General features: G+C 39.0%; 1 protein-coding gene across 2 annotated transcripts in view; it reads left to right on the top strand.

The window, feature by feature from the left end:
- The window catches only part of PKNOX2 (PBX/knotted 1 homeobox 2), a 355,675-nt gene that overhangs the window by 179,380 nt on the left and 153,420 nt on the right, over positions 1 to 22,875 (top strand). For both annotated transcript variants that reach the window (XM_031960947.1, XM_031960946.1), the window contains exon 3: positions 17,550 to 17,658. The gene's annotated coding sequence lies outside the window, so the exon portion shown is untranslated. The remainder of the gene's footprint in view (positions 1 to 17,549; positions 17,659 to 22,875) is intronic.

Here is a 22,875-nt window from a genome sequence, read left to right as displayed (position 1 = left end):
TCCCTTCTGCCCACTCTTTCTTTTGCCAGCTAACTGGCGTTGATGCTGGCTGGGCAGCAGGTGGTTGAGGCGGCTGAGAAGTTTTATGGGTCTGCCTCAATGGGTCCTTTACCCCCTGTCAGCTGCATGGGCCAGTTGTTCCCCACTTACAAATAACCTAATGTTTACCTACGTTAAAGATATTCAATACACTGGAATCGTTCCAAGTAGTGCCTCCGCCCAGGGGGCCTAAACCCTGGTGTGGCTAATGGTTTTTGCAAAGGTGCTATCAAATGACACTGCTAGGAACCAGGATTTCTTCTCCTTGTGTTTTTTTCTCTTTTCTTTCTTTTCTTTCCTCTCGAGCAAAAGCTGGTGCTACCAGAGAAAAAGTTCATAAAAATGTTATGTCCACCATAAAACCCCTAATGTGGCATTCTGCATGATCCATGCATTAACATTTCCCAGACAGTTATTGTGAGATAATGGTCCCAGCTATAATTCAGCTCTAACGTTCCTTCGAGCAAATGTTATGGAGGAATAAATGACTTGCCAAGTATGCTGCGGTGGAGAGCTGGGGGAGAGGTGAGCAGCTTGAAAATGCAGGCACAGGACCTGGGAGGCCCTGGATAAGCCAGCTGAAGCATGGAGGGGTCTGGCTGCTAACCCTGACCCTGGCCCTTACTTCACTCACTATGAGCTATTAAAAAAAATCCTTTTGCTTTTCATATTTCTGTTTCACACAAATCTTACCCTTCTTTCTATCCCCCCAAATGTTAAACCTATGCCAAGGGGAGAGGAGTGTTCAACTACATTTTTCATTTTTTTATCATTATATAGTTGGTTCCGTTAGATCACCATTCATCATAAAATAGTTGGTGCTCCCTAAACAATTATGGCCATAGTATTGTGTAGGTAAAGGCTGTGATCACAGGTAAATGATCTTTGAAGAATTCATGATTCTCTGGGGGAGTGGCAATAGAAATATTCCCTTGTTGTGTTTTCTCCTTCCTCAAACTACATTTATTTTTTCTACACTGTATCTCCAAAAGAATAGTAAGCTCTTTGAGGGTAGAGTGTTTTGTTTGTTTTATATCTGTGCCTCATATAACGCCTTGTTTATTGAAAGCATTTAATAAATGCTTGCTGAGTTGAAATAGTAAAGGATAATGTCCAAAGGAGTCTTTAGCTTTAAGAGAATCCACAGTAACATGGGGGAATCATAAAAAATAGGATCATGCCAGTGCACTTACTCAGTCTTGTTGAAATAGCAAGAAGCTGTGAGAAGGTTATTAAGGGGGAAAATATAATCGGACTGAAATATAATTGTAAGTAGGGAGATTTCTCTCTTTTTCTCTTTCCTTTCCTCCCTTCCTCACCACTGTTAACATGATTTTCTTTCTAGAGTAGTTATCTCTATTTCAACCTTTCTGAACTTTCATTCTCTTCATCTACAAAATAAGAATAATATGCCTTCAATACCTATCCTATAGGTTATCATAAGGAACTAATTGTGTGTGTGTGTGTGTGTGTGTTATGCGTGTATATGCATAAACTGTTTTAAAAACTAAAAGTGTTATGTAAATGTCATCCATTATACTACTGGGCTTGCATCCCTGCTCATTATGAATAGTAAAAGCTCTTTCTCATTCTTTCTGTTTCTAGTTTTTGCCTGTCCTCTAGAGATGTTTCCCCTCTTTACTTAATCTCCTCCCTCCCTTGTCCTGCTTTTGGGAAATTACAGAATACAAATCAAAAATGATCTCTTCCATTTTGCTTTTAACTGAGTCAAATCCTGATGACTTCCTACAATGTTTACTCTCATCCTTTTCTCTTCTCTTTCATGCTGATCTGAACACTCCTTCAACTCTTAAATATCACTCCTGGTATAAATCAAAAATTGCTGCGATCAGCTGTACAAACTTTAAAAAATAACAGATAAGCTTTGGAATTAATATAGAAGGGGAAGGAAGAAGGACTAGCAAAAATTATCCACTATGTGGTATTCATTCTCTTGAATCATCACTTCATCAGGAACTGATCCATTCTCACAGTGTCTCTTGTTATTGGCCCTGATATCTACTCCAACATCAGTCTCATTGGCTCTATACTTCCATCTGTCTTTTTAGTCTTTCTCAAAATTCAAGTTATGTAATGCTGTAAAGTTACCCATGTATATATCCTGTAAATTAAAGGCTATTAAATTAAAAAAAAAATTCAAGTTATGTTTCTGGGTTGTGTCTTCTAGCTCCCATTTCAGTGCTGATAGGAAATCTATCTTTTCAGTCACAGTATTTCACATCAGTTTGTGTGAGGGCTTAATCCCTTGAAGGTCAAAGAGAAAAAAGCCAAGGAAATTTCCTTCCTAGCCAGTAGGTATTCATCTCCATTGAGAATACCTTAAAATGGATAAAGGGTCCTACACTTGATTTTCAGAAAAGAATGTTAAAGTTTCAGAAAAAGAATAAATGGAATCTGACTTAACAGCTGCACAAGTCAGTCCATATAGGAGTTATGGGAAGTTCTCAAGAATAAAGTTGGGAAGATGTATTTCAATGATCAAGAAAACGGAGAGCTATATAAAAGGACCAGTGTGGATATACAAGAAGTACATAAAACAACTTAGATATTTAAAAAATGGAAGCAAGGGCAGGCAATGTAGGATCAATTAACCTATCAATAAACATTTATAAAGTATCTATTATGTGCTCAAGTTCTATGTCAAATGCTGAGGAATCAAAAAGAAGTAAAAGGCAATCTTTGTCTTTAAAGAATTTACAATATAATGGAGGAGAGAGCATGCAAACAAATATACTTATAGCAAGATAGTTTGGACAGAGAATAAATAAGAAAAAATTAAAGAAGGAAAGCAATAGAATTAAGAGAAGTTGGGAAAGATTTTCTGTAAGCGTTAGGATTTTAATTGGAGCTTGAAGCCTGTGAAGTCTATAGGAGGAAGAGTGTTTTCAGGCATGGGGAACAGAAAGAGAAAATGCCTGGAGCCAAGAAGTAAAGTGTCTTGTTCATGGAACTGCCAGGAGGCCAGTGTCACTGAGTCAGAGACTATATGGTAAGAAGTAAATATAGGAATCCTGGAAGAAAGAAGGAGGTTGGTTTACTATGAAGAGCTTTAAAGAATTTTGTATTTGATCCTGGAAATTGTAAAGAACAATTGGAGTTTATGATGGTGCATATGGTGGACTTTAGGAAAATCATTTTGGTGCTGGCTGAAAGGAGGATGGGTTGGATTGGGGAGAGACCTAAGGCAGACAACAGACACCAGTAGGCTATTCTAATAGTCCAAGTGTCAAGTGATAAGGGCCTGTCCTGAAGAGGTGACTTTCAGAGCTATTATAAAGATTATAAAAGCATTGCATGGTCCTGTAACAACAGTTGCATAATTAAAGTATATGTACTCAGACCAGTAATGAATTGCAAGGACATCAAAAATCTGGCTTTTTTTTCCCTTTGAGCTATATTGGGATAGGTGGGGGTGGGGTGGGGAAGTGCATCAAAGAAGGGATGAGACTGCTAGTTATAACTAATCAGTTAGGTTGATAATAGATGATGGAGAGAAGGCAGAACTAATCAACTCTTTTTTTCTGGTTTCCCCCCCTTCCTTAAGCTGGCGAATTTGAGACAAAAAAATCTAGATGAGATAAAGTCACTGTCTCTGGAGAAAATACCCTCCGTAATATTGGAAACGGTCAGATAAGACTGATGAAGAGGGTACAGCCGCATCAGGCCAAGGGGAGCCCTCTCACCTGTCCTGTTATGTCTCAGGTCTTCCTCCCCATCCCTACCCTTTTGGGTGGTAGCCTGAATCTTCCTTTTTAACTCCTTTAAAACTTTTGTTTTAACTTAAAACTTTAAAACTAAGTTTTAATTTAACTAAAAAAAAAAGATTTTTAAATTTATTCTTCCCTTTCTAGTTGTCATGGATCCAGGCAGGCCCCTTTTCTCTTTCCCAAACAATTGAGGGACTGAAGTAGACACATCACTTTGCTGAATATTGAAATCAACAACTATTATCCTTCTAGTAACACGGAGGACTAGTGAGCCTTACCATGTAAAGGGTATACCTTCCAGTTCCCCAGGCATTGCTTTCTAAACTTGCTAAACCTCAGAACCATCAGACTTTTGCATCCATCCTGAAACGAAACCTCTCCTGAATATGTCATTTCTCAAAATTAGACTGTGAACTCTTGAAGAATACAGACTGTGTTGATTTTAATTATGTATCTTCAGGGCTTAGGGTAAGGTAAGAGCAGAACTTGGGTAAGGCAGGGAAAAAAAAAGAGGACCTTGATTTTTATTCTGGTTCTTCTACTTACCATCTCTCTCTTTCCTTAAGTTATTTAACTTCTGGACCTGAGTTTCCTAATATATAAAAATAAGATGACATTGTTGAATTAAATGGCACTTTTTATGTGTATTTTCTTCCTTATTAGAATGCAAACTTCTTGAAGATGGAGATTATGTTTAGTTTTTACTTGTGTGCACAATCTCATATTAAGCACTTAATAACTGCTTATTGCCTTCTCTCTAAAGTTCCTCTCAGGTCTGATATTATTAATGCGTCTAGAAGGAGGACTAGATTTAATTAATTGCCCCAATATTAGTACTAGGGTATACAAGTTACAGAGAGGCAGATTTCAATTCAATATATGGAAGAAATTCTATCTTAAGAATTTGATTTGGCCAAGAGTGGAATAGTCTGATTTGTGAGATAGTAAGCACATCATTAATGGACATGTTCTACCTATCAGGGTGTTGTGGAATGTATTTTTGCCCAGGTCCGAAGTTGAACTAAATCACTTCCGCAGTTCCTTCTAAATCTTATCATTCTATGATTCTCTGCAAAGACTGGTAGCATTCAAGCCACGGAGACCAGTGTATGAGATGCGTTGAGAAGACTGTGTGCTTTGAGTGATTGATCGGCTTTGACTGTTAGATTATCTCTCGAACAATAGCATTATTTTGATAGAGATTGTGTTATTTTCTGTGTGGGGCATCTAATACCCCAAAGTGAAGAAAGGGTCTGTGCAGGGGCTTATTCTTGGACACTGTGTGAAGGCTCTTTCTCTGCCTAGTGGTCGTACTTAAACTCCTAGGCTATGTTCTGTGGTTCTGTCCCCTTCCTAGCGGGCCTGATAATTGGCTGGTAAAGGATTGGGACAGCTCTGTGATACCTTTGCTGTATCAGGGCCCCAGGATAAGGAGAGTTTGCTATCTAGATAGGTTTTTAACTTCTTAGTCAGATCACAGTTCGTGATTTCCCAACTCCTTGTCCTGGTCCTACAAGTGTCTTGGCTCTCTTGTTTACTAACCAAAAACCAGGTGCTTCTGGGATCTCCAGAGTATGAGATCTTGCGCCAAAGGAAAGAGATTCTCTTCAGTATTAGGATGTTCTTTGGCCCAATCTACTGTCATCAGGGTCCCTCTCCCTGCAGACCCTCTCCCATCAGATGGATTTCCAGTCTTTTCTACCTATTTTTTGTTTTCTATTGCTGGGTTCTAGATAGGAACAAAAGAAAACTAAAGGAAAAGGAGTTTAGGGAGATAAATGGTTCAAAATTTCACTTTTGTTGGAGTGAAAAGATAGGACAGAGGAATTGGATGTAATAGGAGAGAGTGCTTAATCACCAATTTGCTGTGTGACTTTGAACAAACCAGTTTATCTCTCTGAGTCTTGTTTTTTTGCTTTTTCTTTTTTCAACTGTGAAATAAGGGGTGTAGACAAAGGCATAGGAGATTAGCTCTGATGGTCTGTAAGAAAGCCTTTTGTTAACCCCTCTCTGAAATACATATCTTCTCACTATACCCTGCAACTAGTTCTTCTCCTCCTTCCATCTTCCTCCTCCTTTTCCACTTCTGCTTTTTTTCCTTTCTCTTCCCTACTAGGATGGATTGAGGCAGTATAAAGAAATCCGAATAACTAATCAGAGTCCTCATTAACCCCCTGCTGGGATGCTCAAACATTCACTTTGCTATTTGTGAAGCAGAAAAAAAAAAAAAAAGAAGAAAAAACCCTCCCTACTTTTAAAGTTGATGTGTTACTAATCCCTTAGTTCCCAGCCCCACCGGTCTGCATCTCTTCCATGCAGCCGCAGGCCAACCAGCATGGAGCCCACTACCTCAAGGCTATTTTGCTTTTCTATTATTCATTGGCCTAGAAGAGAGGCAGTCTTGGTGGGCAGTGCAATGTCCTGCTTGGAGTCAGTCACTTTGTTTCTTCTGTCCTGACTGTTTCTTTTAGGTAAAGATCCTGGTGGCTTTAATGGCCACGGGGGTCAGGGAGGAGGACGCACGACCCAGGTGATAGGGGCTGCATTTCTGTGCCCGTGTCTGCCCTGTCTGGGTAGTGCCGGAGACCTGCTCCAAGGCCGGGATCTGGTGATGGATGATAGCATCAGCACTGCCCCCGAGAGGATCTTATTCATTGCCCAGCAAGAGAGCTGGGGTGGAGGGAAGCGTGGTGGATGTCTGGGCAGCCGTCCAGCCCCTCACTGCATTGTAGATCCAGGACGTCCCTTAGCCGCTCCAGGGCTTCGCTGGCCCCGTCGGACAGGGAATGGTCACTGCTGCGGCTGGTGCCTCTGTTTCCAGGGCTCTACTTCTCAGCCGACACTGTTCATTGTTGTGGTATTGAATGGGTGCAATGTGTTTTGTACAATGCTGGGAATGAGGGGTAGAAAGTTATAGTAACAAGACATAGTGCCTACTCTTAAGGAGATTATGATTCAGTTGAAAAACAGTCTCTGTCTCTCTCCTCTCTCTCTGTCTGTCTCTCTGTCTGTCTGTCTCTCTCTCATCTGTTTCTCTTTGTCTCTCTCTCTCTCTCATTTGTTTCTCTTTGTCTCTCTGTCTCTCTGTCTGTCTGTCTCTCTCTCATCTGTTTCTCTCAGTCTCTGTCTCATCTGTTTCTCTCTGTTTCTCTGTCTTTGTCTCTCTGTGTATGTGTTTCTTTCTCTGTCTTTCTCTCTTTCTCTCTTCTCTCTCTCTCTCTCTCTCTCTCTCTCTCTCTCTCTCTCTGTCTTTCACACACACACACACACAAACACGTTTAATTAATAGGGCTGCAGGTCAGTATATCATAAAAGGCAAGTGTGGATCCCAGAGTGCTGGAATTAGTTCAAAGAAAAGGACTTGTCAGTCTGAGGTGGTCGGGAGCCTAGCCATAAATGTCAAGACCTGATTTCTGTTCAATCTTGAGATCTGTTTTAATAATTTTATTTGGCTTGTGTTCGGTCCTGTACATACTTACATACCTCAGTATTACTTCCTCTAACCTGTAAATACCAAGAAGGCAGAGACTGTGTGTTTATAACTCTTCTTTGTGTAGTGCCCAGCACAGAGGATCATGTGAAATGGAGCAACTAATTGAATTTTTGTAATGGTGGACTTGGAATATATGATATTGGCAAGTAAGTTAATCTTATCGAAAACTCAATTTCTTCATCTGTAAAATGGGTATGATAACACACTATCTACTTCATAGGCTTTTCTAAGTTTCAGTTGAGGTGATGATATAAAACATCTTTTTAAACCACAAAGGTCTTCTGTATTTTAAAATAATTCATCAGAACTCTCTTCTTTCCATGCATCTCCAAACACCACATAGGATTGTTTGGCTGGTCATTAACCCTTTACCTCTTTCTGACCTGTATTTTGCCATTGGGTAGCAAATGTACCCCACCTTTACTAATTCTGAAGATTTGGAAGTGGTTCTTGAACAAGACAAAGAAGAAAGGTTTAGTAGAGGAGCAAAGGGTGTCAGGATCGCTGATTCTCTTGGCATATTGTTAATGCTTGGATTTGGTGCATATACACATACCCAGGAGTGTTGCATCTTCCATTTGTATCAAGAGCCTCATATTTGCTTTGCTAATACCTTTCTTGTCCCTTGTGACCCCTACCAGCCACCTCTAAAGGATTGTTTTTTTCTGGCCTTAAGCTAGAAGATCCTCTTTTTGCCATTAGTTTCCTAGATTCAGTGTTTGGTCTTATATACCTGGGATGGATTGAGTATTTATTGGAGCGCAGACAGCATATGGGAAAGGAGAAGGAAGAGCAGTAATAATAGCAAGAGTACAGAGATTGTGATTTGGGACCTTACTCATCTAGAACAACCCATTCTTAAACATAAATCCTCTGAAACAACCTCTAAAAAATGGTCATCCAACCATTGCTCAAAGAATTCCATTGAAGGAAAAATTCAGTATCTCTCCAGGCAGCTCATTCCACTTTTGGTCAACTCTAATTATTGGGAATTTTTTTCTTATATTGAGTCTAAATCAGCCTCTCTATAACTTCTACATATTGTTATTAATTCTATTCATATTTATTCTGAAAGCAAACAGGATAAATTTAATCCCTCTCTCGTGTGATTTGTTGTTGTTCAGTTGTGTTCCATTCTTCATGACTGTATGGACCAGACTGTTCACTGGACTTTCTTGGCAAAGAAAGGGAGAGATTTATTCTCTTTTGGATTAAGGCAAACTGAGTTTAAGTGACTTGCCTAGGATCACACAGTTACTAAGTGCCTGAGGCTAGATTTAAACTTAGATCTTTCTGAGTTCAGGTGTAGCATTCTATCCCTTGATACACACCTGCCTTCTTTTCTCAGGATAGCTCTTTAGATACTTGGACCCAAATCTTATGTTCTTCCTAAGACTTCTCTTCTTAAGGCTGTTCCTTCAAACAATCTTCCTGTTGTATCTTCTCCAGATCATTCACCATCTTAGATTCACTCCAGTTTGTCAATATCCTCCCTAAAAATTGACCTCCACAGCTAGCATGGTAGTCTAGAAGTGCTGTGAGCAGGACACCATAGCAGGATGATGCCCACCCTCATTCTAGACATTTATGCAGCTTTTTATCTTCTCTTTATTCCCTGCTCTGCTCCTTTGGTGGAATTGAACTTATGACTCTGATACTGAATAGCCATGTGCCATCACCCTTCCACCCCAAGTCCCATCCCCAGGAAATCTCATCATTTCTCTGAGCCCCAGTTTTCTGCTTCAAAATGAGTTAGCTCCCTAAGAGAGCTGATATATGGAAAGCACCTTATAGAATTTTAAAGTGTTAGATTAATAGGAACTGTTCATCATGATAACAATAATAATGATACCCGGTGTTGGGACAGCTGCTACTGTTTAGCATCATTCTCCAAAAGAAAAAAACGGAGATATTCTAGCGAGGACATGACCTTTCTGCTCACCCATAGTTAGCATGCCCAAGCACTACTTGTCGAAAAGAAATTCTTCCGGGCTTGAGGGACTCAGCCTCATCAGTTTGGTGTAGGGGCAGAGGGATATACTGTTAGTTGGCAGGGGGATCTTAACACACATCAGGGGAAGTTTGAAAGGTAATTGAAAGCCACTATAATGTTGGAGTCTGGAGCAGGAACAAGATCAAAACAACATTGGGCACTAACTGCTGCTACATGTAGAGTGGACTCGAGTGGGAAAGGATAGTGAAGATTCCTTTGATGGGTTTTTCCCTTCAATAGTAAGCATTCATCCAATATTCAGTCAATCATTTAAGAATACAAGCTATTCACCTCATATATCCATTGATTATACAGGACTGAGGGCCTTGAATTATAGTGACTTCTTTAGTTTGACCAAACTGTGTCCCTTCCTTCCCTTTCCCCAAGGGACTTTGAGATAGGGCATGACAGTCAGTAAGAATTTCCTCTAGAAAGTTTTGGGAAGAGCTAGTAACAATCAGATTAGAGCCATGTAGCAGAAAGACCCCTCTACTTCCCCAGTCTGATACATTATTTCCATTGTTATGCTAGATAGGGATCTAATGTTCCTCCAGATGCCATATGGCACATCTGAGGATCCTACTTTAAATCATGACATACACAAGACTGATCTAAGAGGCATAATGGGGGGAAAGGAAGAAGTATTGGTTAATAGCATCATCAGACTTCCATTCCAGATTGGTTTGATTCCAAGTTACTTGGGAAATTCATATAATTTCTCTGAGCCTCAGGTTCCTCACTTATAAAATAAGAAACGGATCTCTAAGAATCATTTCAGCTTTCATTGGCAGAAAGCAAATTTTGGGAATCTGGAGGAAGATCTACTGCTCTCATGTGCTTCATTTGCATCCCCTATCTCTCTCTCTCTTGTGGGTTGGGTTAGCCTGGGACAGAACAGAATGTTTGGAAGATGGTCATTTAGTGTGCTGTAATGTGCAGAGAGCTGGTTTCAGAGCCAGAAGGATCTAAGTTTAGTCCTGCCTTGACTTGACATCCATACAAGCTATATGACCCTAAGAAATTCACTTAACCCCCTAGTAACCCAGAAAACTTTCTAAGCTTCTTGGACAGTGGATTCACATGTACATTGGTTGAGAGGGAATTTCCTTATCAGGTATACTCTAAACCTGAGTTTAAATCATAGATTTAATTTAAATTTAAATCATAGATCTGGTCCAATGAAAAAAATAAAATAAAGAAAGCAAATTGGGGGATTTGTCACCAGAATAATCTTCACTCTGAAAAAACAAACCACCAAAAAGCATTAAAGTGCCATTAAAATATTAAAGTAGTATTATACTATTCTTTGCCATTGCTGCTGTCCCTTCATCTTAATAGAAGTACCTACAAAGACATTTGCCTCAAGTAACGACTAGTTAGTTAATGATGGAACCTGAACTAAAACCAGGAGTCCCAGTCTTTTCTTCTTCTTCTTCTTCTTCTTCTTCTTCTTCTTCTTCTTCTTCTTCTTCTTCTTCTTCTTCTTCTTCTTCTTCTTCTTCTTCTTCTTCTTCTTCTTCTTCTTCTTCCTCCTCCTCCTCCTCCTCCTCCTCCTCCTCCTCCTCCTCCTCCTCCTCCTCCTCCTCCTCCTCCTTCTTCTTCTTCTTCTTCTTCTTCTTCTTTTTAGTTTCAATAGTATTTTATTTGTCCAAATATATCTAACGAACTTTTTCAACATTCATTTTTAAAAAACTTTGTTCCAAATTTTTTTACCTCCTCAAGAGAGCAAGTAATCTGACATAGGTTATGTGTTATCCTTTTAAACATATTTCCAAATTTGTCATGCTGGGCAAGAAAAATTAAACCAAAAGGGAAAAGAACCATGAAAAGGAAAAGAAAAGCATACTAACAACCAAACAGATGAAAATACTATGTATGCTTTGATCCACATTCAGTCTCCATAATTCTCTCTCTGGATGCAGTTGGTATTTTCCATCCCAAATCTATTGGAATTGTCTTGAATCACTGCATTGTTAAAAAGAGCCAAGTCCATCACAGTTAATCATCACATAATCTTGTTGTTACTGTGTACAATGTTCTCCTATTCTGGTCACTTTATTCAACTATAGTTCAGGTAAGTCTTCCAGGCTTTCCTGAAATCAGCCTGCTCGTCATTTCAATATTTCATTACATTCATATGCCATAATTTATTCAGCCATTCCCCACCTGAGGGGCTTCCACTCCATTTCCAGTTTCTTGCCACTACAAAAAGGGCTTCTACAAACATTTTTGCACATGTGGTTTCTTTTCCCTCTTTTATGATCTCTTTGGGATACAGATCCCAGTAGTGAGACTACTGGATCAAAGAGTATGCACAGTTTTATAGCCTTTTGGGCATGATTCCAAATTGTTCTCCAGAATGGTTGGTTCATTTCACAACCAGTACTCCCAGTTTAATAATGATCTTTCTGTGAATTTCTCAGACTTTGGAGCTGTTTGGAAGCTGGACTAATGTTGAGAGTGAACTTTTGATTTTCATATGTCCTAGAGACTCCCTGTCCATCTTCAGTGGCAAAAGAAGTATTTTGGGTAGTCATGGGGATAGAAATGGAATTTTATAAAATTTTATTTTTTTCTTATTATTCCTCTTTTGATGTCTTAAAGAAGCCTACTATGACTGAAATCTCTTTAAAGGATCAGGTGTAAATCTTCCTTCAATTGGAAGTTGTGCCTTTGGCTGCAGGTCACCAGGGCTGCAGCATCTCCATATTAAGTATGATCATTGCAGGAGGGAAAAGGGATCTGAAAAAGGGGAAGAGGCACAGAGAGATTAATTTCTTCAATGTCGTCTTTCTTATTCCTTTCTTAATGATGGAAATTTACATGTGAGGGGAAAATCCCAATTTCCCCTGGAAGGCATAAAGAAAGGAGCCTGCCTGATATGACAGTTTGGCAAGTTAGGTGTGTCTCTTCGTGTGTGTGTGCGCGCGCGTGTGTGACTGTCAGTCTGTTATTGAGTCTCTTGATTTGCAACTCTCTGTGTGGCTGTGATTGTGACAAGGAATATGTGTGACACTGAGTGTCTGTAGGTGGCTATGACAGTAGCTCCGTGAGTGTGATTGAGTGTAATTGTGTATATGTGAAATGGGGTGCCTCAGTGACTATGTGTGTGTTTGTGTGTGTTTCCTAAGAAGAAAATGATTTCTCATTTTCTGCATAAATTACTGCAATATAAAAGGCCATCCAGAGCTCAGTTCCCTGCATCTCTTTGAATAAAGCAATATTATCAGGGGCTGGCCCCAAAACTAGTCCCAGGAGAGGTTTTTCCAAGATTCTTTGTCAAATGAAATGTCACTGACTCACCAAATGATGAGAAGAATTTTTCCTATTTATTTTCTAAGTGAGGCACAGAAAGGAGCTGCATCCTTCCTAGTTTGTCCCCTCCTAGCAGTGTGGGCAGGTGGGTTATGTTCTACCTATGCTTATTTCCTACAAGACAGCAATATAGTCCTACTTCCAAAAGATCTGAAGGTATTAACTTCCAAGTATTGTGTGTTTATTAGCATATTTTCTGTCAGGTTATTTTTTCATGTGAAAATACATAGAAATCTCATAGAATCATGAAGAATTAGAAATAAAATAATATCTAACAGTTACATGATTTTAAAACTTACAAATGGCCTTACATGATCATCATTGCAATATCCTTGTGAAGTAGATATTATTATTATTGTCCCCATTTTACAGATGAAAAATTAAGATTAAGAGAATATAAGTGACTTTCCTAGAATCATTAAGCTAGTAAATTTCAAGTTATTCTGATTCCAAGTCTAGTGCTCAGAAAGAAAAAGAGAGGTGATAATGTTGGGGGTTATATGTATTATGGACTCTATAGAAACAGGGGATCCTGCCTAGAAAAGACTTTGTAAATCAACTGGATTGTCTAAATCAACATGGTTTGTCTAAAGATACAACCATTTTAGGTAAGAGCTGGAATTTCATCTGGCTAAAGCCTGAAGTTCAGTGCTCTTTTAAATATACCCTCTGTATTTCAACCATTGGATTCCAGTTCTGGTATAGCAAAGTTGAAGGGAATAGTTGAATTGTAATAAGACTCATTCCAAAGCATCTGGAAAAAGTTCCTGGTGCTGAAAAGGGTAGCTCCAAGTCTAGTTTCTCAGATCAGTCTTAGTAATAATTGATCACTAGCAGCCCAGGGTTTCTGTGTTTTGCTTTGGGAAGGGGAGCCAAGAGTCACTCAGCTGAAAGAGCAGATGGAGACGAGAAAAAGTGACAGGTAAAAAGTCTAATGTGTTCTCTGTAGAGTTGAAGAAATGTCAGTGGGTTTGGTGGGATTGAAGGGTTTCCCCAAGAGATGGAATCCTCTTGGGAGAATTTATTCATGGAGTTACAAGAGACATTTGCTTCTAACTGAAATTTTTTATTGTACTTTCCTCTCCACTACCATCCCAAACCTGACTACATTTCCCAGGTTGTCATCTTGACTGGACATCATATCACTATCAAACTTGGATCCCACATCTGTTCCCAGCACTCATGCTATCTTAGGCCCAAGATCTAAGTTCCAAAGTCCACACAATTCTAGAGTTAAAATGAATGTCATCTTCTACAGTCAATCAAAAGATTTAATGCCTCATACAACATCTCCTACAGTTGGTTATTCATTGGAATTGATTATTCATGATTTCTTCTGGAAGCTTTCAAGGGATAAACAAAACTTTCGATAACTTTGAGTGACTATCACTGTCAGTTGAATGATAAAGTATGAAAATAAAAATTTCATATTGCCAGGTTACTTCATTTCACCAAGCACCAAGCACTAGTCTGTAAATGTTGAGAAAGCTACAAGAGGAAGTCTTACATTTAAAGCTGCTAACTTACTTCATGGAGCAGATCGAGGCCATCTGATGTCAGCTCTCTCTGGTTTCCTTCAATCTTTTCAGCATCATCACCCATTGTTTTTATTCTCTTCATGGAACAAAAGATATCCCTGTTCCTCAATAAAGCTAATCTATCTAACATCATCTTTGATCCAATGCTTAGTACATAGCATAATAGACACTTAATAAATGTTTATTGACTTACTCATCTCATTACTTCTAGCCTCTTCCAATAGCTTACTCTATGTATATATGTATTTCTGTTGTTATTGTCTGTGTCTGTGTCTATGTCCCTGTCTTTGTCACTTTCGCTATTTCTGCCTGACCTCTCTTTTTCTGTTTTCTTCCTATTTGTTTACAAAGAGGCTTGGATCTATTGGATCTTTAAAAAAACTTTTCTTTGGCCTTTCTGTCATCTACTGTTCCATCTTTCTCTTCATCATTGCTAACAAAAAAAAAAAATCAATAGTTTCTACTATTTATTTATTCTCCCTTCCACCCCTTGCCATTTGACTTCTTCCTACCATTCTATTGTAATTGCATTCTTTAAAGTCACTAAACAAAACCAATGACCTTTTTTTTTTCAGTCCTTATTTTTCATGACTTTTATGCAACATATGACACTATTGACAATCTCCCTCTTCACCTCTTCCCACCCAACGTCCTACTAGCTAACTACTTGCTTCTTTGGTTTCAAAAGAACTAAAGTGTTCTGGTTTCTCTTCTAACTCCTAACTGTCCCTTCTCTCTCTCTCCCCCACATTGACACTGTATCCTCTGCCATGACCCCTGAAGGTAACTGTTCACAAAGGTTTTGTTTTTGATCTCACTAAACCCTCTTCCCTAGCAATCTCATTCTTTTGATTCAACTATCAGCTCTATACAGGTATCTTCTCTCTCCATGGCTTTAGATCTGACCTCTGCTGAGCTCCACATTCGAAAATCTCACTCGCTCCAAGACATCTACACATGGGTACAGTTCATGTAACTCAGATTAAACATGTTCAAACCAAACTTGTGATTTTCCTCCTGTAAAACCTGTTCTTTATGAATTGACTAGCTCCTTCATTTAACCACCATTTAGTAATGAAATTCATTCAGAAAATATTTATTAAGTGCCTACTATGTGCCAGGTACTGTGCTAAATGCTGGGCATATAGAGAAAGTCATATAACAATCCCTGCCCTCAGGGAGGTTACAATCTAATAAAGGTTGTTGTGTTTTATTAGTTAGTAGTATTTGACTCTCTGTGAGTCCATTTGCTTTTTGTTTTTTGACAAAGATAATGGAATGATTTGCCATTTCCTTCTTTATCTAATAGAAGAGATGATACATTAAAAAAAAAGTTGAAAAGTGGGAGGGAGTGGGATGGAATTGAATAGGGCAAGTGACTTTCTGAGTTGATTACATACTTTATGCTGAGTTTCTGCAGATAATGAAGTGCAGGAAGGCAGGTTATTAGCTGTTTTTTTCACTCTCCCCAATTTGAAATCTTGAGGGCCCCTCTGACTCTTTTACCCAGCCCTCTCATTTTGCACATACAGTCAGATGCTAATATTTGATTTCCACAATATAGTTTTCATCTGTCACCTCTGTCCTTCAAACTACTTCAGGTCAAACCTTTCTTATACGTAGATCTTTCTATTAAAATTCTTTTTAATTATTTATCTATTTTTTTTAACACACATTGCTTTATGAATCGTGTTGGAAGAGAAAAATCAGAGCAAAAGGGAAAAACCATGGAAGAGATTAAAAAGAGGTGAACATAGTATGTATTGATTTACATTCAGTCTCCTTAGTTCTTTTTCTGGATGCAGATGACATTTTCTGTCCAAAGTCTATTGGGATTGCCTTGTATCACTAAATCACTATGAAGAACCAAGTCTTTCATAATTGATTATCACACATTCTTGCTGTTGTTGTGTACAATATAGTCCTCGTTCTGCTTGTTTCACTTAGCATCAGTTCATGTAAATCTTTCCAGGCCTATCTAAAATCAGCTTGTTCATCATTTTTATAGAACAATAATAGTCCATCACCTTCATATACCACTATTAAAGTTATTTGAGCATTTCTAATTGCCTACAAAGTAAAATTTAGACTCCTTTACCCCGTGTTTCAAGGATGCCCATCCACTAAAGTGCGCCTCTCTGACCTTATTTTATATTGCTTCCTTCCACATACTCTACATTCTAACCACTTGGAACAAGTCTATCCCTCTTTTCTCATAGTTCCCTCTCTACTATAAATTAATTTTTTCTTTCTCTTCACATGCCTACTGCTTTAAATGTCACCTTCTCAGGCAGTCTTTCCTGATTTCATATTTCACATAATACTTGATTATTTGTATGATATTATGTATTATAGCTATCCCAATGTAGATATTATCCACCAACTCAAGACTGTGCTGAATGTGAGGTCCTTGTATTGTCTAAATATTATATCTCTTTCTGTGCTTAGTGTAGTATTTTGCATACAGTTAATGCTTAATTCGTGTATGTTGAATGAATGGATGAAATTTAAGATCTGGTCCCATTTTTTGGTGAGATTACAGTTCCATTAGAACAACTAAATTCACACATGTGAAAGAAAGAAAATTAAGGCGATTTGTGACTAAATGCCAAAACGAATAGAATAAGTACTAATCCAGCCAGCTACACATGTGCTATAGATGTTTTTCTATTCAGGGAGTTTGGGCTGTGGTTGAATGTAGTTACAAGTGTGGTTCATCCTTCCCCATGCAAATTGGGCAAATCCTCATTATCTAACGCCAGCTAAGAAAGTTTCCAGTTGTTACTTGTCTGGGAAACATAAAGTGTGTCCCGACGCTCATTGGCTAATAGAGGAAATTCCCAAAGCTCTTTGGAGACATTGTCCTCTCAGGACTGCCCCAGTTTTCTGATTCCTGGGAGCTAACTAACATGAGCAGCTCTTTATAAGTGAATCTGTTTCTGTGCATTGATGGTTGATGTGAAGTATTATGTTTCCAGAGTTCTATTCCCCTGCCCCCAATCCTTTCTTGCTTCTGGGTACCCAGGCCAGTCAGGTCACATTGGACCCAGTGTCTATAGCATCTGTTGCCACTTTAGTCTCTCTGGCTACCTCCTATGGAACCTGGAACTGCCTGTCAGGTTGACTGTTAATTGGGTGTTCAGGGAACCGGGGCTGAAGTTTAGCCTCCTGGTCAAGCGACTACAGGGGGAGCAGACTGCTTGCTGGCTTCTTAGAGGGAAAAGATCTGTGCAGGAATGAAGAGGAGGGGCTCTCTCCTCTCAGGTTCTGAGGAAGAGTGCCCCAGCTCCCCTTCTGCCTCCTAAAGGGAAATAGTTGAGGGGTCCAAATGTTGCCTAATGGCAATGGGCTTTTAAATCTGGAAGGTTGTACTGCTGCAGCAGCTTTCTCATCCCCTTCCTCCCAGCCTGCCTCTCATTCTCCTCTCTTCTCTGTCATGTCAGTTGCTCGCCTTATACTCAGTGGAATTGCTGGCAGTGATAGAAAGGAGATTAGAGGTGATATTTCTGCCTTCAAGCCTTCTCCAGGCTGTTGGAAAACAAGTCAAACAAGGTAAGTTGTTAGTTATGGGGGGAAATTCTATTTATTTCAGTAGAGCCCTGAAGGTGAAATGTTGGTGTCACCTCTGATCTTATTTCTTCTCTCAATCGTGTATTTTATTAATCCCCAAGTGGGGAGTCAACCCTGATTTTTCTTTCCTAATACTAGTGTAATATAGTGCAGTATAGTATAGTACATCCTCTTTAATGCAGAGTCTAGGAGGAGATAGATAGAAACAAGGGAGGAGAGGGAGAACATAAGAGGGAAAAGAGGAGAAAGAATGGATTTGACTGGTGAATCAAGATTTTTAAAGACCCTTGGAAGAAATTATTCAGTATTAGAAAGGGCAAGAAAATAAAAAAGGTGGAATGGGTACTAAACCTAAAAGTCCCATAGTTTTCGGTTCAAGTTTTAGCTCTATTACCATGCTCACTTCGTGACTTTGGATAAAGCATGTCATCTTTCTTGAACCCTCTGTCTCCTTTGGTATAAAAAAGAGAATTTGGACTAGAGAGGTTCTAAGGACCCTACATTTTTCTAGGCTTATGATCTTGTATTTAGCTCATTACTTCCTAATCTCTTCAAGTGTAAAGTGTTTTTAAAGGTCAAATTTTTTTGCAGTTTTCCATATGATGGCAGTTGTACTATTAGTATTTATTGGTAGAAAAAATACCTGATGACCTCAAACTACCATATAATGCTTAAGATTTGTTTATTTGGGTCTACAATCTTTTTTCACTTTTTTTTTTCACTTGCCTCCTAGTACCCCTAGAACTTGCCTCATAGAACCCATAAGTTCTGCGTCTTTTCACTAGATGGACTCAGAACATTCTGTGAAGTCTAGCAGGTAGAACTTTCTTTTCCTTGGATAATCTTGCTTTTTTTCCCCAATCATTGTCATTTTCAAGGAAGAAGAGAAAGGGCGGGAGAGGATAAAAAAAAAAAAAAGGAAAAAATTAAACAGAGACTCAGGAATCACTGTCCCTTGTCCAGAAGCAAGTATAGGTAAAATCACCAAAAAAGAAAAAGAAAAATGGTGTTGTGCCCAATGGCTTACAGGACATCTTGTGCATTTTCTTTTTCTCCAGATGAGGAAGAAAACAGTATAGGCCTGAGTCTTTAGGTATTCTCAACCTCCCCAGTGGTCTGGTCATTATCTCTAATGCCATGATGAAGAAGTACTCACCAGGACAGAGAAGTGAGCAAGGAATTTTTTCCTTTTCCCAGGCAAAATTCCCAAGTACTTCACTTGTGGGGCCATCTTTAGAGAAAAGCTGCCCCTAAGCAATTTCCAGACGAGTTCCTTATTTAGAAAATGAAGTAACTTTAATAACTAACAGCAAAAATCCTTGGATTCCTTTTTCTACATATAATTCTCTTCCTCTGTGGCTTTGGGGAAAGTGTCTTACTTGCTTTGTATTTCAGTTTTTACAGTTTAATCTTATGATAAAAGTAGCCTTCTTCCCCTCCTCTCTCCCCCTCCAACACTCCCCAAAAAATAAAGCCCTTGGTCAGATCTGCAAATATTGTAGGCAGACTTCTGTTCTGCTCCTGGCATTTCTCCTAGAGTTGACAGGCAGCAAACACCATATCAATTGTTCTTTGGCCCTTCCTAAAACCACATTGGCTCTGAGGTAGGTAACCATTATCCAGGTATAAAGTTAGTCTATTAAGGAAGATTCTGGCAAGAATTTTTTTAAAATTTTATAGCTTTTTATTGACAGGTTATATGCATGGGTAATTTTATAGCATTGACAATTGCCAAACCTTTCGTTCCAATTTTTCCCCTCCTTCCCCCCACCCCCTCCCCTAGATGGCAGGATGACCAGTAGATGTTAAATATATTAAAGTATAAATTATATACACAATAAGGATACACGTCCACACCGTTATTTGCTGTACAAAAAGAATCGGACTCTGAAATATTGTACAATTAGCCTGTGAAGGAAATAAAAAATGTAGGCAGACAAAAATACAGAGATTGGGAATTCAATGTAATGGTTCTTAGTCATCTCCCAGAGTTCTTTCTCTGGGCGTAGCTGGTTCAGTTCATTACTGCTCCATTGGAACTGATTTGGTTCATCCCATTGCTAAAGATGGCCAGGTCCATCAGAACTGATCATCATATAGTATTGTTGTTGAAGTATATAATGATCTCTTGTCCCTGCTCATTTCACTCAGCATCAGTTCATGTAAGTCTCTCCAGGCCTTTCTGAAATCCTCCTGTTGGTCATTTCTTACAGAACAATAATATTCCATAATCTTCATATACCACAATTTATTCAGTCATTCTGATGGGTATCCACTCAGTTTCTGGCCACTACAAAGAGGTCTTCCACAAACATTCATGCACTTGGCAAGAATCTTGCAATGACTGAGAGACCCTCCTGATTGTCACAGGACAATCTATTCCCTTTACTTTTATAAAGATGAACAAATGGAAGCATCTTTGAATTCCTGGGACAAAACCTCCTCTTTCCATAATCAGCAAAAGCAACACAAGGCCATTCTCAAAATCTCTCTTGAGGACTTTAGAATTGTTTGTATGATACAGGAGACACAGGCACACTTCCATCCAGCATCAAGTGCCTTCATCAGAGAAGGTACTATACTCTATTAGCTTAAGAGATACATGATATGTGCAAAGTTAAAGAATCCACCCCAAATGCTCATAGGGACTATTTGTGTCCCACCTGAGGCAGAGCATTTCCAGCTTGTATCGGTCTGATCAGCCACAGTCGGACACACTGTAACTCAACTCTTAACATAGTAATGTCATTTTGGTCCTTTTTGAGAAAGAAGGACCACAATTAAGTGGCTTAGTCTTGGAGCAAGAACACTCCATTCCCATTGCCAAAGGCTTGGATTAACTTGCCAAACCACTGAGAAATAGAAAATTTCAGCCCTATCCTAATAACAACTTTTAAGGAGATGGGAAAGGAGAGGAGAGTGGGGATTGAGTGTGGTCAGTTTCTTTGCTTGCTAGACATTTAACACCAATGCTCCGAAGCACAGAGGTTCTATTCACCTCAAGCTCTTGGTCTCAGCCACTGTTCCCATTCAGAGTCCTAAGACCTGGCTGTGGCATTTCATTCCCATATTTTCTCTTCTCTTTCTCATGGCTCCCATGCAACTCTTGCCTCTGTAATTATCTGTGATGTTGCCAGGACTGAGCTGAGGACTGCCCCTGGAGATAATGTTTCCTCTTCATTTCTCTCTTTTTTTTTTTTTACATGACCAAAACATTATTTTGCTGTATAAAAAGAATCAGACTCTGAAATATTGTACAATTAGCTTGTGAAGGAAATCAAAAATGTAGGTGGGCATAAATATAGGGATTGGGAATTCAATGTAATGGTTTTTAGTCATCTCCCAGAGTTCTTTTTCTGGGCATAGCTGGTTCAGTTCATTACTGCTCCATTGGAAATGATTTGGTTGATCTCGTTGCTGAGGATGGCCTGGTCCATCAGAACTGGTCATCATATAGTATTGTTGTTGAAGTATGTAATGATCTCTTGGTCCTGCTCATTTCACTCAGCATCAGTTCGTGTAAGTCTCTCCAGGCCTTTCTGAAATCATCCTGTTGGTCATTTCTTACAGAACAGTAATATTCCATAATATTCATATACCACAATTTATTCAGCCATTCTCCAACTGATGGACATCCACTCAGTTTCCAGTTTCTAGCCACTACAAACAGGGCTGCCACAAACATTCGTGCACATACAGGTCCCTTTCCCTTCTTTATAATCTCTTTGGGATACAAGCCCAGTAGTAACACTGCTGGATCAAAGGGTATGCACAGTTTGATAACTTTTTGAGCATAGTCCTCTTCATTTCTCATGGCCTCTGTAAGACCTTAGTTGAATATGATACTGAATCCTTCTCTGATCAGAAATACCACTGGCATTATCTGTGCCTCTAAGTGAATCTCATAGCTGGCTCTTGGAGAGAGAAGAAGATCCAAAGGTTGAAGTAGAATGGAAACCTCCGAGAATATGGACCCTGGGTAATAACATTATTCTAAACATTTTAATCATTAGTGTGTATGTGCACATACACATACTTCCCCACACACAGACCAGTGTGCTATAGTGGATAGAAAGCTGGCCCTGCCTCTGACACATCCCAGTTATATTACCCCTAAGTCACTTAACCTCTCACTGCTTTGGGTAACTGTAAAACTTTAAGTTGCAGAGAAAGTGTTGACCTGAATTTATAAAGGAAGTTTCCTTATCTAAAACTTTACTAGTCCAATTAAATTGCAAGTTCAAACTCAACCCTTCTCTTTTAAATGTGAGTCACATAGTTTTGTCAGAAGTAGGATGCTCCTAAACCACAGCTTCCTAAATCAGAAGCTGTCCACTTTCCATTATACTGCAATGACCTTTCCCTGCTCATCCCCATCATCCCGTAGAAACAACTGTTCCCTAGAATTACTTAATATTATACTTCTTCAGAAATAATAAATAATCTGACTTGCTTTTTGAAGCAGATGCAACAAAAGTTAGGATTGCTAACATATTGGTTTGCCATTCAATCTTGATACTTTCAAATAAGGGAGAGCGGGAATAGAAGTCACCTGAGTTTGGAAATTCTGTATAGTTTCCAATTAAGACCAAAAAAGCATCGGAATGGTGGGTTGAAATTTAATAAGATGAAATTTGAAGAAGTAAATGATAAAAAACTTGTAGTTAGCTATAAAAAGTCAATTTCACAGATTGGAGAAGAGTTTTTAGACACCAAACAGTTCTCTTGAAAAATAGTCACAAGAATGTAAGCTATTTGAACTTCTACATGGTTTTTCACTTTTGTCTTTATATTTCTTGGTGCCTTAGAAAACTCCCGGCATAGGACATAAAGAGTCAAACTTCAAGTCAAAAGACCTGGGTTTAAGTCTTACTTCTAATGTAGTATGTGTATGTGGGTATGTGTGGGGGGGTGTGGGGGGGTGTGGGTGTGTGTATAAGAGAGAGACAGATATACATATACACACACACACACAGATGCATACAGACAGAGAGGAAGAAAGAAATATCAGACCTTGTCATTCCCTTCTTAGTCAACTCCAGTGGCTCTCTATTACTTCTCAGATGAGCGATTAACTCCCCTGTTTAGCTTTTAAAGCCCTTTCCCCAGTGGACCCCAAAAAGTCCTTCCATCCTTAAAGAACATTCCTGCTTGTCTTTAGTTCAGCCAAACTGATTTTCTCTCATGCATCCTGCCACT

The sequence above is a fragment of the Sarcophilus harrisii genome, chromosome 3 (genome assembly GCF_902635505.1).
Source record: "Sarcophilus harrisii chromosome 3, mSarHar1.11, whole genome shotgun sequence".
Classification (NCBI taxonomy): domain Eukaryota; kingdom Metazoa; phylum Chordata; class Mammalia; order Dasyuromorphia; family Dasyuridae; genus Sarcophilus; species Sarcophilus harrisii.
This window is presented reverse-complemented; position numbering and strand designations above follow the sequence as displayed.